Source organism: Acomys minous (assembly GCF_964271855.1).
Source record: "Acomys minous genome assembly, chromosome: 14".
NCBI lineage: Eukaryota > Metazoa > Chordata > Mammalia > Rodentia > Muridae > Acomys > Acomys minous.
In genome coordinates, this window is record NC_140496.1 from 83,388,657 (window position 1) to 83,412,545 (window position 23,889).

The 23,889-nt window shown below is 40.5% G+C and overlaps 1 long non-coding RNA gene across 2 annotated transcripts in view; it reads left to right on the forward strand.

Annotated features, from left to right (window-relative positions):
* The window catches only part of LOC311583350, a 90,120-nt gene that overhangs the window by 46,247 nt on the left and 19,984 nt on the right, over window positions 1-23,889 (forward strand). Inside the window, exons 3-4 of one of the 2 annotated variants that reach the window (XR_014774468.1) lie at window positions 10,693-10,798; window positions 14,444-14,956. The exons of the other annotated variant lie outside the window; for it this stretch is intronic. This is a non-coding gene — a long non-coding RNA (uncharacterized lncRNA). Of the gene's footprint in view, window positions 1-10,692; window positions 10,799-14,443; window positions 14,957-23,889 lie in introns of those variants that run through there. 2 annotated transcript variants of the gene reach the window in all.

Genomic DNA, 23,889 nt, shown 5'->3' on the forward strand with positions numbered 1-23,889 from the left:
AGTTGGCATGTACAAACATGAAAACAGGACATATTGATGGCTACCAGGCTCTGATTCATGACTGCTGCTTTTTTTTTTTTTTTGCTGACTCACTCTTCAGATGCTGTAGGTGTTGTTTACCATGACGTTCTGTTGGGCAGACCTGATGCCGAATGCTAACTTCGCTTTGCTCTGCATTACTCTAAGGCTAGGGAAGGAGGATAGGGGGCAGCTGGACCATTAGCCCATGAAATTAATACTTTGTAGCTCAAACTGGCCTCCAACTGAACATCCTCCTGCCCTAGCCTCCCAAGTGCTTAAGACAGGGACTCATGACTAGAACATGTTTCCCCTCCTTCCAGAATCAAAATGTGAGCATTTGCTTGGGAGTGGACCATACACTCATGTCTTTATTGCCATTGGATAGAGAACCTTGTGATCTCTTTCCTTTGGTTTTGTAATAAAAGGTGAGGCTCCTGTACCCTGCCAGCAACATGCCATGGGGAACTACTACCAAAGTTGAAGGAAGAATGGATACTTGAGACTATTGAACAAAGAATGAACAATTTAAAGCCACACTGCAATTCTTCCTTCTTCAGATAGCTGGAGACATTACTGTACAAAATGAGGGAGTCAAAGCACACTTTTTGTTCATCGACTATTGGATTTGGGGATAAAGATATAGATTCTGAAATTTTTTTTCTCAATAGTATAGATTTTCATGCTGGCAAGGAAGTTCAGTGGTATCCTATGGAACTTTTTATTGCTGTAAAAAAAACCTGCCAAGACCAAAGCAACTTGGGGAGGAGAGGGTTTATTTTGCTTACGTATCTTGATGATGAGAGTCCATTATTGAATGAAACTGACGCAGACACTTAAACAGGGCAGGAATCTGGAGGCAGGAACTGAAGTAGAAGCCATGGAGGAATGCTTTTTCCTGGCATGCTCCTCATGGCTTGCTTATCTTGCTTTCTCATAACAATCAGAACGACTAACCCGGAGTGGAATGTCCACAGTTGGCCTAGCCCTTCTACCTCAATGATTAATTGAGAAAATGCCCTATAGGCCAATCTGAGGTTAGCTGAGGTTCCCTCTTCTGAGATGGCCCTTGATGTATCAAAAAATTAACAATAAAAATAAATAAATAGTGAAAGTAGGAGCTTGGGAGAAACCCTGATGGACCAGAGTTGAACCTCTGAATTCCACAGAGTGGCAGGAGAGAACTGACTCCAAGAGTTGCCCTCTGAATGCCACATGATTGCCAGAAAACACACACACACACACACACACACACACACACACACACACACACACACACACACACGCACACAGAGAGAGAGAGAGAGACAGAGAGAGACAGAGAGAGACAGAGAGAGAGATTTAAAAATAATGCAGAATTTTAAGATGGCCTTGGGTAACTGGAAGAGGCCACTCAAGAACTAGGCATGGAATGTATCCCTTTAAAGATCATCCTCCATAAAGACTCAGAGGATTGAGATGCAAAGATTTAGAGTCTTAGCTAAGCCACAGATGACTCAGAGTTTGAACTACTTCTCAGTCGGGAGAACATGGACCATATGCGGCGTGGTTATCATGCTGCTTTTCGTGTTCCCGAAAGCCCAGGGTTCTAATCTAGTTTTTCACATGTTGCTTGGTGGTAACAAATCTAAACATTTGTCTACACTACTTCAAAGAGGCCAATATTCATGAAAGCAACGCTTTTAAACAGAATTGCTTCTTAGGTCTTTGTTGTCCTAAGTACTTAAATGATGTGTCAGAGGACGGGAAGATGGCTCTGTGGTCAGACGTGCATGCGAATGTGAGGAGCTGAGTTCTGACACCCAGAGCCCATGTAAAGAAGCAAAGTGTGACGCCTTGTGCCTTTAGCCCTAAGGCCTGAAATGGGGGCCTGGAGACAGGAAAACCACTGGGGCTTGCTGGGCAGCCACCTAAGGGAAAGTCTTCAGGTTCGGTGAGGGACTTTGTCTCAAGGGAACACAGGGCAGAAGAGGGCATGGTGTCAATCTCTGGTCTTTACGTGAGTGCACGGGAACATGTATATATTTACAAACTCTTACACACAGAAATGTTTAAAAACGTAAAAAAAAAAAAAAAGAAAAAAAAAGAAAAAAAAAGAAAAAAAAAAGAAAAAAAGGAAACACATATAGGAGAAGCCTATGCCCCAAAATAGAATATCAACAAATGAAGGCAAAATAGAGAAAGCAAGAATTCTGAGTTCTGCCTTGATTTAGAAGAAGCCAGTGCCTGAACCACCCAAGGATCCTGAATTCAACAGCTTGTTAAAGCTGCCCTCAGCCACGGCTCAAGAAAAATGAAATGGAATTGTACTGGCCAGGTTCACGGCCTGGAGGTAGCATCCTGACAGCTCATGGCAGTGAAAGTTGCCTACAAAGGTCTCCCACTGTGCCACTAGACTACAGATTTTCTTGGTTTACTTTATCACATTGTGGACATGAAACACAGTGGAAGCTACTTGGGATTTTGATCTTTTCTGGTGCTGGCACTGTGTTGAGTGTACTCTTGAGATACCAGGCACAGGAGAGTAAGTATCAGCTCTCCATCCCAGCCGCCACAGGGAAAAACAACCAACACCCTGCACTGTATTGCTAAGCAGTGGCAGTCAGCACATTAGGCATTTCAAGTGCGCTGTTGGAGTTGGATTTTTCAACTTTCAATTAGCTTATTGGTATGCAGTGTCTGCTTTAAGCGCATAGGTCCTGCCTTCAGTTTGGTGTGACCAATAGACTCCATATTGGCTTTTCTAAGTTTGTGTCTTTCATTGGAGCATTGTTGGCCCAGCCTACCAAGCCAAGAGGGGTATATGTGGTGTTCTGAAACACGTGAAAACCCACATTTCTCCTCCTCTTCTGTAAAACTCACTTTCACCGAGACTGACACTGTTGTACATCTTCACACACTCATGCTGTCTCTTGAGAATGTATTTCCCAAGCGTTTCTACACTTAATCCCTTCAGAACATGAGGTTTATCTTTAATGTTGCTTCTCAGAAGTCATTTATATTTTTCTTAAGATTCTGAGACTTACCAGATCATAAAGATCCACAGAGAGCTGTTTGTCAGCCTTGCAAGTCCTGGCTTTGATTCTGGGAACTCTGTTTTTTTCCATTTGGTGTCAGGAAACTGATAAGGGGACTACCCTATGTTAACAGTGGTGGGGGGATTTACGTTTATCTTTTAGTTTGAAAATGGCACCGATTGTTATTATTGAAAAAAGTTAACACGAGGGCTGGAGAGATGGTTGAATGTAAGAGCACTTGGTGCTATTGAAAAGAAGCCCAAGAGTTCTGGTTGGATTTCTAGAACCCAGACAGGTTCCAGGTAGCCCTAGGTCCAGGTGCTCTGACTCTCTCTTCCAACCTCTGCGGGCATGGCACACCACATCATGTGTATGTACGAACAGACTGGCAAAATCACTTATGCATGAAATGATTAAATAACTTAAATAGATTACCCTGAGTAGTGCCATCTTGTAGACCACTTAAATATCTGTAAGGATCAAACTTACTAAGCATAGTTAACTATATGCTTTCTTCTTGCCGTTTTGATTATAACACAGATCCCCAAATGACTTACATCCAATGGTAAAATTAATCTTTACATTTTACTTTCCTAGTCAAAAATTCTAAATATTTGCCATTTTTTTAGGAGCCTATACAAAGGTTAACCTGATAAATGTGAAGTTATTGTAATAAATAATTCAAACCGAGACCAGCCAGTAGAAACAGATGGTGCTCCTGGAAGAAGCTGAAAATTTCCACTCTCACATGAACATAAAGCTTCTACTTGGAGCTGTGCAACTCCACGGACTTATGTGCAGGACTGTAAATCTATGTGGCTTCTTTCCTTCCTTCCTTCCTTCTTTCTTTTCTTTTTTTTTTTTTGTGGTCTTGAGTCACATTCTTTGAATTTGATGTTTCTCAAGGTATGGGAAGCAGAGGCTAACTCAAAACCCGAGAGCAAGCAGCTCTGGTTATTCTCACTGCGAGGAGGAGCTATCTTTCTGGTTCTGTCACTGTTTCCTGCTCCTTTGCTTTGCATGCGAGAGTGCATCTTCCAGTAAGATGACAAAGGGCGTTTTAGCAAGCTTTTATTCTAGCTAAGCCCAGGTTTAAGTCCCCAAGTTACAGGAATGAATAGGCATGTAATCCAGGGGATTTCTTAAGGTACTGAGTTGAGTGTAGAGAGATGATGATACTTTTTTTTTCCTGAAAATTTCAAGTGATTAGCAATTTTTCTGTGAACAGTTGTATTCAAGAGGTTAAAATTGGGTCTAATGATAATCAGAAGCAGAGGGGGAAAATGCACCGAAAGAAAGGACACGCTGAAATTAAACAGACTCAAATTTAAATGAGCTTATACACAGTTAGAACATCATTCAGAACAGATGTAAAACTTCACATTAGATTTATGTACTTATCCATCACCTAAACTAACTAAATTGTCAAGTTTCTTTTAATAAAGTGATATATATATACATATATATATGTTTTATTGGTTATGTTCTTCTAGACAACCCTAATACATACAGTGAGTTACTTATAGAGCATAAATAATTGATTCTTGCATTGTTATTCTATCTCAGAGTCTCTTTGATCAGCAATGAGTAATAAACTCATTGGATGTAATTATTGATACATCTTTAATTACATTTGTCCCATGGATATTTACTTCTGTATGACATGTGTCTTCCTATTTTTTTCTGTTCCTTAAAAGTTTGTGTCAAAAAACTATAGTGTTAAGATTATATTTATTCTGTGGACATTTTAATAACACAAATATTTGTGTGTATTTATGAGATGCAATATAATATTTAGTTGTTTAAATGTTTAATTAGTTGCTAGAGACTATAGTTATTTTATTTCTCTTTGAACCATTTATTTATTTGTGCTGATTTCCTTGGACACATTAAAAGCAAGATGAATGCTGTGAACATTATCAACTTATGTGGTTGAGTAAAGATATACTTGGTCATGTCAAGATTGAAAATGGTGTGTGTGTGTGTGTATGTGTATGTGTGAGGAACAAGTTTTTGATTCTTGGAAATTATAGGAGAGAACAATGGGAGGTAAAAAAGAACATGGAATTGTCACCTGATTTGTTACTTGGACTTTAATTGTTAACTTTTAATATCTCAATTACTCATCACTATCTACCTATAATTTAAATGAGCCATTTTGTAAGGAAATGGAACAGCTTAGAGGAATACATTATCTGAGTAAGTATGTTCTCAGCAGCCCACAAATGTTAAAACACAAGGGTCAAGATTATGGAGAAACCAGATCAAGAGTGTTTTGCTGCTGGGGATGCTGGGAGTCTATGGCCTGTTTGGGAAATGTGGTGGTTTCTTAAAAGTGTAAACAGGAAGTTGTAAAATGACTCAGCAATTATTCTTTTGGGTATTTGCCAGAGGGAAGTGTTTATGTTTACATAGGAGTTATAGCAGCCTTATTTGTAATAGATTAAAAACTGGAAACAACCCAAGTGCCTTTGAACAAACAAATGGCTCAAAAAATGTCCTGTACCATATTAGGGAATACTACTCTGCAATAAAAAGGAATAAACCACTGATACACACACCAGTTTGAATAAATGTCTAGTGAAGAGAGACAGTCACCAAAGGTCACACATAATTTGATCCCATTTAAATAATGTTATCTAAGTGACAAAGTGAAATCAATGGAGACCAGATTTGTGATTTTATGTAAGAAAGAAAGAGGAAGGGGAGAGATGTGTGATGTTTGTGACATCATACAAATTTGAAAATGTGACCACAGGGGAAGGGATGTCAGTGTGATCACTGTACTGTTCCGTGAAGGCATGTAATCTGCAATTTTCTAAAAATAAAAATTTAGTTAAAAAATGTAGTCAAACATTGTGGCCCATGCCTTTAATCCCAGCACTCTGAAGGGTGCGGCTGTGCAGCTGTTGAACTCCCCAGTACTCTCTCTGCACATAAAATAACTACAAATGTGGCAAGTTATTCCTCCTATAACTTTGATTTAAAGATCAATATGCACAAGTATCAAGTTATCGACTGGTGCATGGGCAGCTTACTTACCATTGGCTACAGACACTGAAGAAAATGACTCCCATCCCCCTCCTTCAGAAACCATTAACTGGTAAAGTGCCCCCATACTCAGTTTGTAAGCCTACGCACATGCCAATGTAAGCAGCTCTAGTTAAACTTAGTGGATTGTTTTTGAAAAGTGGGAGCAAAAGGACATGAAATAAGAGGGGGACTTGTAGGGAAGGCTATGGGGTTCAGAGGGTATGGGATGGGGGGAGGAGAGAAACTCTCTGGGTTTGAGGTCAGTTTAGTTGACATATCAAGCTCCAGGCCAGTCAGGGCTGCACAGTGAGATGCTGTGTCGAAAGCAAACAACAGGAAACACAAAGAGAGCAGTGCCAGCACTTGGGAGGCGGAAATAGGAGCATGGCAAGTTAAGGGAAGCTCAGGCTGTATGGCAAGACACTGTCTCAAAACAGTAACAGAAATAGCCATGTATAGTGTGTTTACAGCAGACAACCCAATACCGATTTAGTAAATGGAGTTTTCCCTATTTACGTCGAACATCATGTGTTCATATTGTACAGAGGTGACCGAAGGAGGTTGGATTTGGATGCCTCTATAATATTAAAATAGGTTTTATTGTTTCACTCTAATACTCAGTGATGTTGCTTTTGGCAAAGTGAAAGAAAAGGGCAAATAAATGGAAATTCCATGGTGTAAACAAGTTAACTCACTAGGAGAAAAAGTGGCTCCATGTTGTATGTTCTCATTACCATTGGCAAAAATAAAAGGCAAAACCTTCAAGCTTTGAAATATAGTAAAATGAAACAATCAATTCCCATTTAGCTTCTAGCCATGTTTGGGGAACAACTTACTTCTGTAACCTTGCCAGAAGTCCATTTTAATTTAGGATTTTTAATTTAAAATATTAATGTTCTTTTTTTATTAATTTATTCTTGTTACATCTCAATGGTTATCCCATCCCTTGTATCCTCCCCTTTTTCCCTCCCTTCCATTTTCCCCTTATTCCCCTCCACTATGACTGTTCCTGAGGGGGATTTCCTCCCCCTGTATATGCTCATAGGGTATCAAGTCTCTTCTTGGTAACCTGCTGTCCTTCCTCTGAGTGCCACCAGGTCTCCCCCTCCTGGGGCCATGGTCAAATGTGAGGCACCAGAGTACGTGAGAAAGTCATGTCCCACTCTCCACTCAAGTGTGGAGACTGTTCTGTCCATTGGCTAGATCTGGGTAGGGGTTTAAAGTTTACTGCCTGTATTGTCCTTGGCTGGTGCCTTAGTTTGAGCGGGACCCCTGGGCCCAAATCTGCCCTTCATAATGTTCTACTTGTAGGTTTCTAGGACTCTCTGGATCCTTCTACTTTGCCATTCTCCCATGAAGATGCTCCAGCACAAAGAAAGAAAATTTGCTCAACCATGTTCATAGCAGCCTTATTCATAACAGCCAGAACATGGAAACAGCCTAAGTGTCTCTCAGTAGAAGAATGGACTAAGAAACTGTGGTACATTTACACTATGGAATACTATTCAGCTATTAAAAACAAGGAATTCCCAAAATTTGTGGATAAATGGATTGAGCTAGAAATGATCATAATGAGTGAGTTCACCCAGAAGCAGAAAGACTCAAATGGTATATACTCACTTATATCTGGACACTAGCCCAAGGGGCATGTCCCACGAAAGCCTTCACTTACCAGGAAGCTGGGACAGAGGGGAGGACATCCTATTGGGACGCTAGATGAGAGAAGCATGGGAGAATAGTAATGTTAATGTTCTTAAATTAGTTATTTGATAATTTCATTCATGTAGCTAATGTGTTGTGATCTCATTAACCCCATCTCATGCCCTCTGAACCCTGTAATCTTTCTTACAAGTCCCCATCTTATTCCATATCCTTTTGCTCCCTCTTTTATGGGAAGCAAATGACCCACTAAGTTTAACTAGAGCTGTTTGCATTGGCATCAGTGTAGAGTTATCAACTGAGTGGGGTGGGGAGCTTACCAGTTAGTGGTTTCTGGAGGAGGAGGATTGAGAGTCATTTTCTTCAGTGCCTGTAGCCAATAGTAAGTAAGCTGCCCATGCCCCAGTTGATAACTTGATACTGGCACATATTGATTTTTAAATCAAAGTCACAGGAGGAATAACTTCCTACGTTTGCAGTTATTTTATGTGTGGAGAGCGCTGGGGGGGGGGGTCCAACAGCTTCAGTCAGTCCACACCAGATCCGACCAATCTTAAAGGAAATACTCAACCACCCTAGCTGACTGTTCAGTCGACATATCTAAGGAAGCTTTACTTTTGCCAAGTTGTAGACTGCATATTTAAGTTGTTATCATGTACAGCATAGTTCCCGATGAGTTTTAAGTCTCAGAAGTAGAAATGAGTTGCAGTGTAGCCCTAGACACCCTTAACACCGGAAAGTCCACGTGCTTAAGGGTGTCTTTCTGGGCTGGGGTATCATTTCTACCCTGGTGCATTTGTTGGCTGTGTGAGATGGTGACCCCCACGTGACTAGGTATAGTACCAGCTAGTACAAGACAAAGCTTGAAAGTATGTGAGGATCTTAAAAGTTAAGAAGAAATACGTTGTAGACACGAATATTGAGGAAGACTTTTAATGCAGAGGAAGAGATACCTAAAATGGTAGAAGAATTGTAGAATAATTGAGATTAAGATTTTAAAATTATTCTTTGAATTTCACTCTTTTCAAACTATGTTTCCAACTGGCCCCGCCCTGACCTGATGGATAGATACTTGGTCTCTTTTAAAACAGCTAATCTCTCCTTGACTGTTTGGCATCAAGTCCTTGACAGGAGTTTTTGTTTGTTGACACCTGTGATGTTGAGAAAGGTCCACACCCTTGGGAGCAGAGATGATCACTCACGGCATCTTTTCATGTTGTCTTTTTTCACAAATAGCATCCCCATGACTCATACTCAGACAGGAGGATGTGCATTCATATATGTCTGTTCCGTATACAATTTGTAAGATTAACTGTTTATGTATAAAGTACTTGACATAATATCTGACAATTTATATGCCTTAGCTATTATTATATTTGATATTATTATTATACTATTTGCTTGTCTGAATAATTGTTGGCTGTTTCTCAAAGTTAATCCTGCCAAATTAATATTTATTTGCTCATTTTCATATACATCATTATCTCAAATAGCTATATATGTTACCATTTTAATTTCAGCTCTAATGTGGCAAACAACTGTTTAAGGACTTTCAGACTGAGAAATATAACACACACACATAGTCCATGAAGTAAAGATACAGCCTGATGATATAACCACTAGGTTAGGAAGTGGTGTATTTTCTCTTCTCTCTACCCTCACCCCGTATCTTCTTTTCCAATTGCTGCCTAAAGTAAACCACTATCCTAACCAATATCATAAGAATCTCTTTGCTTTTATTTATAAACATACCCAAGTATGTGCTCATAATCCCAGCTGTTTAGCCAATTAAAACTATTTATGTAAGTTAAATAGATTTTTCTTTTGTAAATTGGCTTCTGTATATCAAAGGTTTTGCTTCTAAGAATCATCCTATAGTGCCATTTGAGTTCAATTCTTTCAACTTCCTTATAGCATGGAATTCCCAGGTGTGAAAATAACTCATAATTTCCATTGATTGATTGACATTTATATTTCAAAGTGCTTTATATCATGAATAATGCCTTCATAAACATTCTTTTCTTCGTTTCTTTCTTTGTTTCTTTCTTTATTCTTTCTTTCTTTCTTTTTTGAGACAGGGTTTCTCTATGTGACCTTGGCTGTCCTGGACTCTCTTTATATACCAGGCTGGCCTCAAACTCACAGAGATCTGCCTGGCTCTGTCTCCTGAGGGCTGGTATTACAGGGGTGCACCATCACGACCAGCTCATAAGTATTTTTTTTTAACACGTCCTGTGTATATCTGTCACTGTTGGTTGCTTACCTGTAAGTGGAGGAGTTTTATATGGCCCCATAATTCGCATTTATAATATTCTTCTTGGGCCCATGTGTTAAAAGTTTGGCCACAGCTTTGTGCTATTAGAGAGTGGTAGAAACCTTAAGATATGAGGCCTAGTGGGCAGTTATAGTTGTATGCTCTTGAGGGATGTAATGGAACTTTAGCATCCTACTCATGAGGTAAATGATTTCTTGATACTGCAGGTATAAAAAGAATAGGACCATAGATAAAAATCTGTGGGCCGAACTTTTCTCCCCATAGATGACTATTTCAGGTGTTTGTTATAGGAGTGTATGCTTAATGAATGACCAAATGAGGACTATTCTAACATGTTCCAAAAACATTCCTATCTAATTTACTTTTTATCAATGTTATAAATCCTATTGCTCTATATGCTTTCAAATATAAGTAACCTAGCAATTGCTTTTCTCACTTTTAGTGACCAAATTATCCACCAGAGGCAACCTGAGTTAGGGGAGGCATTTAAAAAAAAAAGTCATTGCTTCAGAAAGGTTTCAGTTTACTGTTGTGGGGCAAGGCACGGTTGCAGGTATGACTTGTGTCCCTTCCAGTAGCAGTAGAGCTGCTTGCATGGCAGCTGGCCAGTTATCAGAGAGCATGGCTGGAACCAGGGGAAAGTAAAACATTCGAAAGGCCACTACCAGTGACCTATTTTTCCCTAACCAGGCTCCACCTTCCAAAGGCTCCACAACACTGAAAATAATACAACCTGCTGGAAGAAATCTCTAGAAGCAGGAGCCTTAGGTTCATCTCACAAGGAGCAGCATCAGAGGTAGACTTTCCTTTCTTGCCAACCCTGCTAGGCACGGGTTCTCAAGGAGGCTTTCACCCCAGCCCCTCATTATTCAAGAATGTTGAACACATCCTATTGCGGGCAGTTAAGATACTGTACCCTGCTGTGAAGAATGCATCTACCTCCTCGCCCACGTTACTGTCTAAAAGCGTTAGCTTTCCCCCGTTGGTTTATTCTGCGCCTCAAACTCTTTTCGAAGGCTTTTGCAAAGGGGAGGCTTGTGACGGTTGCTATGATCGCCAAGTTGATTGGATTAAGAAAGTCTAGAGGATTATGAGACGCAGTGAGTGTAGATGGATTAAAGTCTTGATGGATTCCTAACGAGATGTCTGTTTTGGGAGGTCTGATGCAAGGGAAGAAGTGGGGCCCAGGCAGAAGAGTAGATCCCCGGGGTCGTGACCTTAGGGGCTGTATCTGCTGTGGAGTCTTTGTAGCCCCTTTCTCTCTGCCAAGGAGTGCTAAGAGTTCACTTCAGGCTCTTCCTGCCGAGGGACTCTGCTCGAGTGCATGGGGCTAAGCAACCACGGACATAGACTTGGAACTCACGAGCTCACATAGGCACTTCCTCCCTCAGGCTGTTTCCGTCAGGCATTTTGCCACAGTGATGACAAACGTATCTTGTGTGTAACAAATCCAAATGTGCTTCAGCGTATCAACTGTCACGATTAGCCCAGAATCCACATATTCCAGCACATCCACCCGTTTGAAAAGTATTTTTCGCATTTCTTTTTAGGAGGCCTTTCTCTACTTCGCAGCTGCAGAGTAACCTCTAGCAGTATCTCTCAGAAGCTACGTTGTTGTCTTCCCCACTTTTCTCTTTGGCCTGAGGCACATCCAGGCTTTATTGCCTTTTCCATCAAGGCATACAGTGGAAATGTGGCATCATCTTTCTTTGCTGTTTTGTGCTGTCATCTTTGTCAGGAATCCGTGTCCAGTGATGAATGAGAGCCACCCCCTCCCCCAAACAAGCCTATTAACCCATGCTGTACCAATACCATAGTATTTAATTAGTGCAGTTTTGTGAATGTCTCAACATCATTATAATTTTAGCCCTCGTTATTTCCTGATAAATTTGGAGTTGCTTTTTTAATTTTACAATGCAGAGTAAAGCAAACACCTGCTGGAATTCCTATTTAGTCTCCCATTGAATTTTTAGATGCTAAGGTATAGACATTAATTTCTAGCTTAGAGAATTTTTCTGAAAATTCATTGTACCACCAGGCTGTGATGGCATACACCTTTAATCCCAACACTCAGAAAACAGAGGCAGGCAGATCTCTATGAGCTTGAAGCCCAGCCTGGTCTATAGAACAAGTTTCAGCACAGCCAAAGCTATGTAGACAAATCCTGTCTTTAAAAACAAACAAACAGGAAAAGAAAAGAAAAGAAAAGAAAAACATTCCACTGTACCATTGCATCTAGGTTTTGTATTTTGAGATTTTGACTATCTCAAGATAGCCCAGAATTCACTAGGTAGTCTAGACTAGCCTCAAAGTTGAGTTTCTCCTGCCTTAGGCCCTCCAATACTGGGATAACAGGGGAATAGTCAGGGGCAGCAAACATATAGCATCTTAATTGGCTAGAGAATACTGTAGATTTGAGTCATTAGAAACATAGTGAAAATTGCTCTATGGTTATAAGGAAGGTCAATTATTTTGTTCAGACTTTCATTGACATTAGTTCTAATTGTGTTGTCATAGCAAAATACCCAAGACTGGGTAATTTTGGAGTAAAAGAAGATTATTTAGCTCACAGCACTGGAGCCTGGGAAATCAACACCAGGGAGCTAGGTGTGTGCTGAGGTTCTCCTGGCTTTCTTTTTTGCTGACTGAGGGACTTTGCAAAGTCCTAAAGTAGAACAGGGCATGACAGGGTGACAGAGGTGCAGGCTAGAGACAGAGCCAAACTGGCTTTTATGAAAACTTGCCCTTGAGATGACCCGTTAACTAATAATCCACTAATCCCTGACTCAGGAGTGCATGTCCTCTCATTACCTAACCTGCTAAGGCCGCACAGTGGGATTAAGTTTCCACAAGAGTTTGTGGAGACAGCCGCACCATAGCAACAACGTAGCATTCATCCTGCTTTGACATCCAACTTTATCTTTTTTGCCTCAAGTATGTCAGTTTGAAAAAAAAAAGCATCTTCACTTTCCCCCTCTTAATTGGAATATTTCACTCTTTTCTGTTTTATGTAAATACTGGAGTATTCGGGTTTACGTCCAGCTGTATTTTACACTCACTCAAAGAAAGTTAGTGTCCTGAACGTCATCATCTTGTGCTTCACTTCTGCAGGACAGACACAGAGTCCCTCAGCTTCTTAGCCTTGCAGCAGCTGATCAAATCTCCCCAGGGAAGGAGTAGCTTCAAAGGCCAGGTTCATCTCTTTGGTCGTTAGTCCTCCCTAGCTCTTGCCCTTGAGTCTTCCCCAGCTCTTGCCCTTGAGTCCTCCCCAGCTCTTGCCCTTGAGTCCTCCCCAGCTCTTGCCCTTGAGTCCTCCCCAGCTCTTGCCCTTGAGTCCTCCCCAGTCTTGCCCTTGAGTCTTCCCCAGCTCCTGCCCCTGAGTCCTCCCTAGCTCCTGCCCCTGAGTCCTCCCTAGCTCCTGCCCCTGGGTCCTCCCCAGCTCCTGTCCCTGGGTCCTCCCCAGCTCCTGTCCCTGGGTCCTCCCCAGCTCCTGTCCCTGGGTCCTCCCCAGCTCCTGTCCCTGGGTCCTCCCCAGCTCCTGTCCCTGGGTCCTCCCCAGCTCCTGTCCCTGGGTCCTCCCCAGCTCCTGCCCCTGAGTCCTCCCCAGCTCCTGCCCCTGAGTCCTCCCCAGATTCTCTTCCTCAATGCTTCCTAGATCCTCAGCAGGTGACCCCTTCACTGTCTTCTGCTCTTTTTGTCTTGTATACATTAAAAAAAAACCCAGTTGTTTAGCTTAGCCTTTTTCTTTTTTTCTTCTTTTTTGTTGTTGTTGTTGTTTGGTTGGTTTTTATTTTTTTATTTTTTGTTTTTCAAGACAGGGCGTCTCTGTGTAGCCTTGGCTGTCCTGGACTCATTTTGTAAATCAGGCTGGCCTCAAACTCACACCTCCCGAGTGCTGGGATTAAAGGCGTGCACCACCATGCCCGGCTAGCTTCGCCCTTTTCATATGTCCCCTTTTGCCATTTCAAGAGTCTCATTAAAAAAAAAAAGATTTAAATAGATAATTTATTTATGATTATTTATTTAATGTATGTGGGTGTTTTGTCTACATGTATGTCTGTGTACCACATGTGTGCCTGGTGCCCGCAGATGCCAGAAGGTGTTGGATCCCATGGGACTGCAGTCACTGGAGGTTGTGAACTGCCATGTGGGTGCTGAGAAATGAACCCGGGTCCCCACCAAGAGCAGCCAGTGCTCTTAACTGCTAACCCATCTCTCCAACCCTCCCCAATCCCCACCACACCTTTTGGATGTAGCAGGGTGGTGGTGGCCCACGCCTTTAATCCCAGCACTTGGGAGGCAGAGGCAGAGGCAGGTGGATCTCTCTGACTTTGAGGCCAGCCTGGTCTACCGAGCGAGTTTCAGGATGGCAGGGCTACACAGAGAAACCCTGTCTCAAAAAACAAAACAAGACAAACAAAAAAATCCCATTATTCAACAGAACACTGAAGAGGAGAGGACATGAAAGTAGAATTCCTTACCAGAACTTAGGCAGTTGATGATGACAACAACATGGACAACAATGGCAACAATGATGATAGCAAAAGTGAAATTCCTTGCAATGATTTTTTTTTGCAGTCTTTGTGTTGTCACAGCCCTGCGCAAAGGTCTGAGCTTGTGTGTGCAAGGTCAGTAGTACATTATCAGAACAGTGTGATGATGGAGACAGAAGTCACTGTCACTATACCATCGTGGCAGCCTGCAGAGGAGTGGAGATGCAAAACTCTTTTTTTTCCCCCTCAGAATAGAAGTAACTAATACTTAGGAAATAAAATGCACCCCCTAGCACCATCCCTTTCTGTCTCACTATGACTTTAGTGAGAAACGGCTCTTTAATTCACAGTCGTTGCCTTCCCCTTGTTTTTCCTTTAAAGCAAAGACGCCCTTTCCCTGGGCATTGGGTTACAACATGTGCTTCGTGGTGCGTAAGTAATAAACCAATAGCTGTTTTGAATTGGATTTGCCAATTACATTTTCCTTTGATATTTGGGATAATATGGACATGGAGTCACATCTCCAGTGCTCAGAAGACTAAAGTAGCTTTCTGCTCTGGAACATATTATTGTTAATACATAGCTTTAAGTTAAAGAGTCACCTGTCATCTTTTCAGTAATCTGTGGATGCTCAAGGCCTCTCCTATAACATGTAGTGTGCTTTTATGTTATTCATATCCATCTCTCCATATACTTTATTGTCTCTTCATCACCTACAATTTTCTACATTGCAAATATATAGCTGTTATGTGGTATTGTTTAGGGGACAATGAGGATAACTAATCGATATAAACCACATGGACAAAGACATTGCAGGCCCAGGAGCATCATACAAGCAGAAGGAGACAAATGCTCACAGGTGTGCTCGAGAGAGACTGCGACTCTGAGAAAGTGTGGGCTCCGGCATGCGGGGCTACATTGCATTCAGGTATATGCACATGAAGTATAGTGCTCAGGGCACTTTAAAAGATAAGTTGAACTCTTGGAACTTTATGGGTTTTTTGTTTATTATTTTTCTTTTTTACATATACATTTATATTATTACACATATATAAAATAGATTACCTCTAGCAAGAAGATCCATGAAACAATCAGGAATTATATAAATGTTACATTCATAGTGTTTTGGCTATTTGTATTTGGCAGCCTTGAAGAAAACATCTTTCCTATCTTGGTACATCTAAAATTCTGAATGTAAGTCAATATCTGTCATATCTCATCTTTATCAGCTTAAAATATCAATCTAGACCTAAAAACATCGTAGCTCCTAAACAACTAAGCTTAATTGTAAAACTAAACTATCTGGTCTTCAACCACATCAGAGACTTGGAAAGGAATAAAATTAATTACCCGAGTAGACAGGAAGTGCAAGTTAGCAGCTTCCCAAATGAGAAAATGACAAGAGACAGTTTGCTGCCTCATGAGTCACCCAAAGCTCTCTATAACTTCATAGCTTTTAAAATAAGTATTTCTGTCTGTAGTCAGTTCATACATATAGAAAGTATCTATGTTAATATTTCATACTCTAAACCAAATATTTAGCTTTTGCTCATGCACTTAAAAAAAAATCCAAATAACTAAACAATTGTTTCAAACCATTCAGGTCTACAAAAATCGAGACTGAATATGTATATTCTACATTTTAATGAACTAGCCAATGGAAGCTATTATGTCAGGAACCTGGTGCTGTTGGAGACAATCTACCAACAACCTTGTTGTCCTAACTTGACTTCTGTTACCATGAGCAAAAGCAAATTGGGAAGGAAAGGGTTTATTTTACCGTACAGCTTACTAGTCCATCACAGAAGGAAGTAAGGGCTGGGACTCAGGGTAGGAACATGGAGGCAGGAACGGAAGCAGAGACTCTGGAGGAACACTGCTTACTAGTTGGCGCTCCATAGCCCTACTCAGCTTCAGACCTCCCAGGACCACATCCCATTACAGGGATGAAGTCTCCCCTACCTGTAGCCAGTCAAGGCTCCCTCTCCTCAGACAACTCTAGCTTGCGTCAAGTTGACAAAATACTAACTAGCACATTTTCTATGATAACCAGCTTCCCATGAAATGAGTGTATGTACTGTTGGTGTTACCTGTGGGTTCCAGCAAATGCCTGCTTCCTTCGCTTTGGACTTTAGAGACACATCTGGGTTTCAAGCTAAGCTGTGGCTTTTTTCGCCTTAACTTTGGGCTACTTAATACATACATATATATGTATGTAGACCAGGCTGGCCTCAAACTCACAGAGATCTGCCTGCCTCTGCCTTCTGAGAGCAGGGATTAAAGGTGTGCACCTTCACACCTGGCCTGTAGAAATATTTTTAATATTTTAAAATTTTATGTGAGTTTATCAGTGAAGGATTTGCATTTAATCTGGTGTGGCTACTCTTCTACATTAAAATTACTTTTCAATTAAAAAGTTTCCCTCACATGAGATTTTATTTTATATGTGTCATTTGCCATTCTGATGGGTGTAAGATGGAATCTCAGAGTTGTTTTGATTTGCATTTCCCTGATGACTAAGGAGGTTGAGCATTTCTTTAAGTGTTTCTCAGCCATTTGATATTCCTCTGTTGAGAATTCTCTGTTTAGTTCCATGCCCCATTTCTCGATTGGGTTATTTGGTTTGGTGGTATTTAATTTCTTGAGTTCCTTATATATTTTGGATATTAGACCTTTGTCAGACTTAGGGTTGGTGAAGATCTTTTCCCAGTCTGTAGACTGTCGCTTTGTTCTCTTTACAGTGTCTCCTGCCTTACAGAAGCTTCTCAGCCTCATGAGGTCCCATTTATTAATTGTTGACATTAATGTCTGGGCTGTTGGTGTTCTGTTCAGGAAGTTGTCTCCTGTGCCAATATGTTCCAAGCTCTTTCCCATTTTTTCTTCTAAGTGACTTAGTGTCTCTGGTTTTATGTTGAGGTCTTTAATCCACTTGGATTTGAGTTTTGTACAAGGTGACAAATATGGGTCCAGTTGCATTTTTTTACACATAGACATCCAGTTAGACCAGCACCATTTGTTGAAGATGCTATCCCTTTTCCATCGAATGGATTTAGCTTCTTTGTCAAAAATCAAATGACCATATGTGTGTGGATTCATATCTGGGTCTTCGATTCGATTCCACTGATCAACCAGCCTGTTGCTGTGCCAGTACCATGCTGTTTTAATTACTATTGCTTTATAACCCATCAGAATGGCTAAGATCAAAAATTCAAGCGACACCACATGCTGGCGAGGATGTGGGGAGAGAGGAACACTCCTTCATTGCTGGTGGGAATGCAAACTAGTACAACCACTTTGGAAATCTATCTGGTGCTATCTCAGAAAAATGGGAATAGGGCTTCCTCAAGACCCAGCTATTCCACTCCTTGGAATATATCCAGAAGATGCTCCAGCACACAACAAGAAAATTTGCTCAACCATGTTCATAGCAGCCTTATTCATAATAGCCAGAACATGGAAACAGCCGAAGTGTCCCTCAATAGAAGAATGGATAAAGAAACTGTGGTACATATACACTATGGAATACTATTCAGCTATTAAAAACAAGGACTTCCCGAAATTTGTGGATAAATGGATTGAGCTAGAAATGATCATAATGAGTGAGTTAACCCAGAAGCAGAAAGACTCAAATGGTATATACTCACTTATATCTGCATATTAGCCCAAGGGGCATGTCCCACGAAAGCCTTCACTTACCAGGAAACTGAGACAGAGGAGAGGACATTCTAGTGGGATTCTAGATGAGAGAATCATGGGAGAAAGGCAAAGTAGAAGGACCCAGAGGGTCCTAGAAGCCTACAAGTAGAACATTATGATAGGCAGATTTGGGCACAGGGGTCCCGCTCAAACTAAGGCACCAGCCAAGGACAATACAGGCGGTAAACCTTAAACCCCTACCCAGATCTAGCCAATGGACGGAACACTCTCCACAGTAGAGTGGAGAGTGGGATATTACTTTCTCACATACTCTGGTGCCTCACCTTTGACCATGTCCCCTGGAGGGGGAGACCTGATGGCACTCAGAGGAAGGACAGCAGGTTACCAAGAAGAGACTTGATACCCTATGAACATATAGAGGGGGAGGTAATCCCCCTCAGGAACAGTCATAGGGGAGGGGAGTAAGGGGAAAATGGGAGGGAGGGAAGAACGGGAGGATACAAGGGAAGGGATAACCATCGAGATGTAACAAGAATAAATTAATAAAAAAAAAATAGAAATCAAAAAAAAAATATGTGTCATTTGCTTAAGAAAACGGTAAGGTACCACTTGTAAGTGAATCACTGACTGAACACTTAATGTAGGTGTATAGGTGTATGCATTTATATATATATATATATATATATATATATATATATATGTGCACACTGAATACAAAATTAAAAAACTAGTACGAAAAAGTACATAGGTGCTTTAGTGTGATGAGCTTGAACTCCTCTGTTTACGCATTAGAGCTTTAAGTTTAGTATTTCTATGGGAATCCTGAGTGTGCAAACAAGTGGGTCTCAGGTTCTTGTACTTTCCTTGTGCTCTTTCTGTTGGTTTGTTTTGACCAACTCTGTTTTTTTTTTTTTACCTTATTATACTTTATTTTACTAGGAAAATAAATATGGTTCATAGTTGGACTTCATACTGCTAAAAGGTGCTTCACACAGTTGCTGGACCATGAAAATGTCTAATGGCCAAGAATCCGCTTTTCCCCAGTGATTTACTACCCCTTTCTGTTCTGACCACGTAGACCAAATGTCTCCGGGGACCCATCTTCAATTATTCCTACGTGTTAGTGTAGGCACACTGGAGGATGTATCTACCCAGATCAAAACTTATGAAAGTCATAAACATGAGTTCTCCTGAAGATTCCACAGATCCTGAAGATGTGTTGTCCCTGCCGTCTCTTAGTATGTGCGCCTTATCCGAACTAAAAAATACCAACTTCCCAGTTTCCACATTCAATTCTAAAACTTATAGCACAGTGTTGGCACACCCAGGCACGAAGGCTGTTCTAACCGAGGATAAAAACAGAATCAAAGCTTGTTTTCTCAGTGGGACCATTCTTTTCATATTGAAGCTTCAGACTCTGGCATCTGGCTGAAACAATTTTCTGAGACACTCACAAGGCCTGCCTGTGTGTTTGGGTTAGGTAAACTTTCTCTCTGCTTCTACGGTCAGGTTTATTTGTACGCTGTCCTCTTGTTTTATGTGTACTTGTTTTCAAAATTCCTCAGTATCCATCACTGTATAATGGTCCGTTCATGTGGCTTCACGTTCCTTACCATCTTATTCCCGTGTATCTGAAAATCTGGCTGGTGTCTTTAGTCACAGGTTTGGCTTATGAGTAAATGATGACACATGATAATGACCAATAATGTAATTAATGTGACTATGATAATTGCTCATGATCATCATCATGTTCTATTCCATGCTTATTAAGATTCCATATAGGCAATGGCATAGGTGCTCATTTTAAAGCAATGCAGTCTCTGTAATTATATTTAGCTCTTACCTTGTACCATACTTACTGTTTCGAGTAATTGATTTTTGTTTTCATAGTAAAGCTTGTGGTGGGTACCATTTCTACAAGCCTCTAGCTTATAAATAAAACTGAGATATGGTTTAAGAATGTTACAAGGCAACATAGCTATTGAAATTTTGGTCAGTTTTTTTTCTGTAAAGCTTTTGATAAGCATGGTGTTATACTGACCCCCCCCACACGTGCGTGCACACGCGCACTTACACAATGTATATGTTAAAGATTAATGTTTACTTTTTTTTTGAGACATGATTTCTCTGGGTAAGGCTGTCCTGGAACTCTCTTTGTAGACTAGGCTGGCCTTGAACTCACATCAATCTGCCTGGCTCTGCCTCCTGAGTTAATACTTACTTATAAAAAACACAGCAAAGGACTCAGAATACTTTGTTCTTCTAATTAAAATAGAGTAAAATTTCACTGACATATGACATCAAAATTGGACATAATTTGTTCTATAATGGGTGTTGCATTTATAGGATAAAGACTAGTCCCCTTGGTCATGTTGTATTTTTAAGTCACTTTGAAGTCCTGCATTTTGATTTACACATGCACCATCTTTTAATGAAAACCAGAAAGGGGAAAGTAAAGCAAGAGTCGATACACTTTTGCCAAGGCTAGAATTAATGGCTCTGTGGTGTTTTCTGTGAATGACACTTGAGGATTTACTGACAATCTTCTGGCTGCTTCCTTATCTTGCAATGAACCTTGTAAGATGGAAATGCACAGTGGTACCCCAGAGTCATGTGCTGAGTTATATGTTATACACTCAGCCTTGCCAAACATTGCTTTTTCAGCCCAAAAGACTACTGAGTGTGGTGTAAAGATGTGCTATGGTGTTACTGGAAAACTTGGATATGGTTATCTTTAGAGTCTTCAGTCAAAAATATACTTCCAGTGATGGCTACCTCCATAGTCCTAGACAAATCACACACATCTAAGCTCTCTTTAGCTTACTGGAAGTGATAGTTATGTCCACATCACATATCCATTTCTGATGATTGAGTTAGCAAATAAATACATGTCCTAGGTATTACTTGATCTTCAAATTGTACATTTTTCTTCTTCTTTTGAGATTGGAAAGGATAGAATGTGCATATCAAATGATTTGGAATTTAAAAGCCGACAACCAAATAACTCACTATTTTTCCCTCACATTATTTCATTTAAGTTGGAGTCTGTGGTATGAACCATATCATACTTGCCAAAAGTGGGAGTAATGATGAAAACAGTCACTTAAAGAGTGTGTGTCATCAGGGTAGCACTTAGACCTGCGGGTCTATAATATCCACTATGCTCACATGGAAATCTCCAGTTTTTCTCTTTGTTTCTTATCAAAACTGAAGCAACTAGCATCCGAGTCATGGTAGTCATATGTGATGTCAGCTTTATAGACTTTGATACATGTATGACACAAGCGGAAGATATTTCACTTCTATCCTGTGTTGGGTGGTTCTTAAATCTAAAGAGATAAAAGGCTTCATTAGAGATCTCTAAGTTCATAATTTTCACACAGTCTCCTGGCACATAGTCAGGAAAATATACTGTGTCTTGATGAATTGAAATGAATAACTTCACGTGGTAGCTCTAGTTAGAAGACAAACATCACCCTTCGTCTGTGTTATCTATGTTCCTGAATATTTGGCTCGGCAAAAAGAGGAGGGTGGCGATGACTTCACATCCAGCTAATGCTGCAGAGATACTGGGAGTAAACCAGAGTCACTAACTGCATATTCACTGGCTTGTAATAAACTATTCACAAGTGGTATTTTCTTTGAAACTGATAACCCTTTGACATGTCCCAGTGAAGTTTTACAGGAACTCTCAAACATGTGCATACACTAGATAAGCCATTTGAATATTTATGTATGTATATATATATATATATATTTGTACCAAATAACAAATTCAGAGAGGTCTCTCTCTCTCTCTCTCTCTCTCTCTCTCTCTCTCTCTCTCTCTCTCTCTCTCATACACACACACACACACACTCAAAAATTTAATAGAGGTTATAAAAACCCATTTAGAAAAGAGTTTTCTAGAACCTTCCAGATGGTGGCCATAGAACTCTGGTGCTTCACACAACTTCTCTTGCTAATTCATACTGAAGTGTTGTGGGAAGCTAATCACGTCTGTTTATTGCTGCAGCGACACAACCTTGTTCTGGACTTCGTTGGTATTTGACAGCATGCAGCATCTGTGGCTGATAATTTCCCAGTGGTTGAATGTGAGGTGTTGCCAGCTGACCCAGACATCTGCAGTTCCTTTCAGAGAGGCCTATGACGGTGCCTGAGGCTAAAATATGTACAGTTAACAGTCATGTCCCAGGGAGGTAAAGATATTAACCTTATGGTCTTTTGCTGGAAGCCACGGTCATTTATAAATATATCATTTTAAGCAATTTGTTTGCATTTAAAAAACCAGAGAAAAGGCAACATACTTTCGAAGTCCAGTCACTAAATTCCTTACCATCAGTACATGAAGAAATCCTAAATGTCTTCTTGTCTTAGAATCTGCTAAAATAATGAGTGTCTAATAGATAAAGTTTAGAGTTATAATCTTTCCTTTAAGCATGGCTCCACGTAAAATGACATCATCTTGGCTCTTGTTGGATGTAGTAATTCAATTCTCTGTCTTGGATATCTCAGATATTCCTTTTGCATCCTGTTTTTATAGCAGGGAAGTATTTTTTTTTCAAGTATATACTGCTTTTAAAGGTATTCCTAACAGGCAACTCTTCGTCTTTCCATAAATTTTAAAGGACCATATAACAGTTTAGCACATTGAATAAACAGACTTTATATGGAAATAATTTTATGATTTGTAGTAAGTTAAAGTTTACCTTAAAACATTCTGTTTTCGGTTTGCTAAGCAAACGAATCATTAGGTGATTGAAGAGCCTGTGGTAATGATCATTTAAATAAAAAGTCTAATGTAAACCTTCTGCTCCAATATTCATTCACTTTTCCCAAGAGGGCAATCTGGACTATGTCCTGGGGCAGTGTTTAATAAGACAGAATATCTCTTCATAAAGTTATTCTGCTTACATTTGTAAACGTGATAGCTTAAGAGGCTAGGCTCATAACTCTGACAAAGGGAGAGGAAAGCCTGAGGTTAAACAGCTTCCAACAGGCTGAGCCAGCCTGGGAGTTTGCATCTGTGACTTTACAGGTTCCCATTTGTTTGGGCCCACGGTTTGTGTATAATGTCTCCTTAAGTTTATTTAGATAATTTGTTCCTATCCATGCCCTGGGTCATTTATTATACCTATTAGCTTCTCTTTCTGAAGAGATTCTGCCAGAATTCCTTAACAACTGTCTTTTGAGTCTGTTTCTTTTCTCTGGAAATTTAGGATCAGGGATTTTGCTGGGATGGAGTCTGTTTTGCCGCCGACTTGCTATCTTTTGCTGTGTGTGGAGGTGCGCGCAGCTTGCTGAGCCGATCTCTCATGTGACTGAAAGCACCCCCAGAGCATGAAACTCACGTGCACAATTAAAACAAAGCTCACACAGAGAGCCAGCTGAGTAGCCTCCTGGGTTTATATTGAGATACCTCCATGACTTCTTGGCTAAGGATGGCTTTCTAGTGCTTGAAAAAAATATTTATTTTATTTTTAATCATGCGTATATGGGTATGTCGGTGTGTGGGTGCAGCAGAGGGTTGGAGCTGGTTACAGGCAGCTGTGAGCTGCTTGATGTGGGTGCTGGGAGCTGAACTCAGGTCTTTTTGTAAAAGCAGCAAGTGCTCTTAACTGCTGAGCCATCTCTCCACTTCAGCCTCCCATTTTATTTTTATTTGTTATTGATTATCTAGAATATTGGCTTGTAGCCCATGTAATTCTCTTTTTCTGTTCTGTCTTTCTTGGCTTTG